This window comes from Cynara cardunculus, assembly GCF_001531365.2.
Source record: "Cynara cardunculus var. scolymus isolate 2C chromosome LG 5, CcrdV1, whole genome shotgun sequence".
NCBI lineage: Eukaryota > Viridiplantae > Streptophyta > Magnoliopsida > Asterales > Asteraceae > Cynara > Cynara cardunculus.
Genome location: NC_037532.1, coordinates 2,957,333 through 2,961,004, shown reverse-complemented (window position 1 = coordinate 2,961,004; position 3,672 = coordinate 2,957,333).

Below are 3,672 nucleotides of genomic sequence, written 5' to 3'. Positions count from 1 at the left end.
ATTTAAGTTTAACAAAATAATTTATTTTTGATTAAATAATATAACATTTTATAAAGATAATAATTAAGTATTCTGTTAGAACTCAATAATTATCCTTATTATATTTTAGATTTTTTATATTTAAAATGATATATTTATCCTGTATTTGATTATGTTTATCTGCAGTTAATTACACGAATTCAGATATGGAGCTTTAATAAGTTGTACTTACGCACAATCTACTTTTTACGCACAATCTACTTTTTACGTACAATCTACTTGTAATCTTGAGTTTTAAGTATATGCATTAATAAACAATACTTTATGCATAAAAAATGGTTTTTAAAATTTTTTTGTCAAATACTTTATAATATAATATAGATTAAAAAAACAACTCAGATTTTTATATATTTTTATGTTTTCGTATGAAATAAGCCATTTATATATGTTAAATTATTGTATCAATACAATAAAAAATAAGACTAAAATTGAATTAGTTGACCAGTTTTTATGGTATGTATGTATATATTGGTTTATTTGTAAAATATTTAATTATCTTCATGAATAGCTGGCAGATATTATTATTAAATATAATTATATAAACTCTTTCTACGTACACACCATTTGCTTACACATTGTTTGGAATAAATACGTCAACGTGAATACGTAATATGACTTCTAGAAACATAAATTAAAATTACAAATTAAGTCCCTCTAGTTATATAAAATTTTGAATTGGGTCCTCTAAACGAAATAATTACATATATAGTCACTGTAGTTTCATTTTCGTTATGGATTAGGTCCCTCATCCTAACTATATTAACTTTTGTTTCGTTAACTCAGGAACAATTTAGTTAATTTAACCTTTTGTCTAAATAAAAAAAAATATTATATCTTATTTTATATGTTTATTTATATCTCTCATGCTCAATTCAGATGGTGATTAAATTTAAATACTTGCGTTTTTTCTCAGAGTTTCCAGTAAAACTGTAAAAAAAACATGAACCGCTACTGGGTATATTGTTTGACATCTCATCTGCTCTTTTCAGCTTCTATGTCTTACCCACTTCGAAGCTAAAACCAAACCATTGTTGATGGATTATAATGGAGTTCGGTGGATCACCTCTATTTGGTGGAGATGATGGATACATGACGGTGAAGTGGGGGAAGGGGGCCGGAGGAGAAGGGGGCCGGTGATGGTGGGAAGGAGGAGACCAGAAAAAATGACTGAGGACATCAAATGAATTCGCTGGCATCAAATGTCTCAAGGTTTAGGATATTTGATAAACACCGTTTGCAAACTTCTCATGTTTAGCTCCATCTTCGTTCTTTAACTCCTGCATCTCACCTGTAAGGTTGTGATCATCAGGGTTTTTTTTTGATTTTTTATGTCTGATTTAGGGAAGGTGTGGGTGTTACAGGATGTATGCTTACAGGTCTATGCACATAAAGTTTAAAAAGAGAAAATAACCATAATGACCCTGACTTGACAAAGTAAAGGTTAAAGGAGTTAGGACAAATGACTCAATTCATAACAAAAGTGAAACTACAGCGACTATACATGTAATTATTTTATTTGAAGGACCCAATCCAAAGTTTTATATAACCACAGGGACAAAATTTGTAATTTACTCTAAAAATAAATATTTAATTTGACACGATTTAATGTTATGTTATTATTTAAATTTTAGACTTCAAAACTTGGAAACCTCATAAATATATTAAATAAATGATTTTGAAAAAGAAAAAAAGCGAAAACAACACCTTGCAACTTGGAGTTGGAGGCTGAAAAAAGGGTGTTGACAGAACGGGAATTGACCTCGTGGAAATTGGCACGGACAAAGTGGGCTGATCTGGACGAAAAAGAAAATCACAAGTTCCTTATCCAAAAAATGGTGATCTAGGTGGATTGTAGATGGTGACGAAAACTCTAAAAAGATTTCATGTGTGTCTAAAGCGAAAATATCTAAAAAAACAAAATCTTTAGGATAATTGTTGACGAGATTTGGTGTGAAAATCCCATTACAATTAAGCGAGTTGCTCTTGACTACTTCAACTCGAAAAGGAAGCTTCGGAAGGTGCGGCTCGCCCTCAAATTGATAAACTTTTCCAACTTCAACCATTATCGTCCCAACGGGTTCCAAACGCTCACAAATGTTCTCCATTTCTTGGCCAGATTAGTGTGGGGGTCAAGGGGTTGACGGATAACCTTTTTCGTCGCTTGGTTCTCATTGACTTTTCTTTGGTTTCGGTTTTTTCAGGTTTTGTTGTAACTTTCATTTTGTTTAGCTTACGGGTGGTCATGGCTTATTCTTTAGGGTAAGGCAGTGCATGCATGCCCTTTTGTTCGCTTTTCTTTCAGCCATGGTTCGATTGGATTTCTATTTCTTGTAAAACTCCTTTCCTTAACTTCCAGAGATGTTCCGATCTTTTTGTAGGCCCTGCTACATCCAAATTTTTTGATTACGTTGTATAACTAAGATAACAGAGAATATAAATGGGCTATGTAAGAGCCCACATTGGTTGGGGAGAGAAACAAATGTTGTCTTATAAAAGACTTGATACCTCATCTATTATGCGTGTTTTAAAACCGTAAGTTTAGGTGTGGGACAAAGCGGACAACATTTGGTACGGTTGATCTGAGATGTTACATATGGTATCAGAGCCAGACTGGTGTGCCAGTGAGGACGCTTGGCTGCCAAGGGGGGGTGGGTTTTAAGATCCCACATTGCTTGCGGAGCGGAAAAAGTTGCCTTATAAAGGACTTGATAACTCCTCTATCAGACACATTTTAAAACCGTGAGTTTAGGTGTGCGGACAAAGCGAAAAATATCTAGTACGATTGGTATGAGATGTTACAAGCTAAACCTCAACGATTAACAATTTGAAACTGAACCTAAACCACTAATAATTTGAACCTAAAATCAAACAATTATAATTTTGGTCACTGCAGTTGTCATTTTGTTTCGCTGGTTCTTCTGACTAACTCAAGTTAAAAAAGTTAGTTAACTTTTTTGTCCTTTTCCTTTTTTGTTTTATTTAATCGTAGAGTAAATTATAATTTTCGTCTCTCTGGTTTGTTTTTTTTTTTTTTCATTTTTGTTTTTCCTTACCATTTTATTTTTCATTTTATACCTCTTATTATATCAATTTACCAATGACAATTTTTACTAAAAGTACATTAAAAATACGTATTCTATTTTATAAATTACACCTTTGAAAAAAATTTATCGTTACCTTTAAAATGAGTATAGTATTGAATATTTATAAATTTTTATGCAAATTATGCGATATATATCTGTAAATCCATCAAAACTAATCCAAAAAAGGATTTCTATTTTAAGATGGATTCAAAAAACGTATCATTTTTTTTATTTGTGTAAGATGAAAATCAAAATTTATCTGTCTACTGATAAAAAAATGTATTATTTTCAGATATTTTATTTAATTAAATGTTTTTTAAATGTGTATCAAATAAAAAAAATATAGTATAATTATTCAAAAAAAAAAATTCAAAATATCAACTTAAATTTATCGTAAGGAAAAAACAACCACACAATTTCATATATCTAATCTTTAGTAATAGAAGATATATTTTTTTAAAAGCAAAGAAATACAGATAAATATTTTAGTATAAAAGAATGAAAATATGTAGTTGTTAATTGGTTATTTATTTTTCATTAGGATAATTTT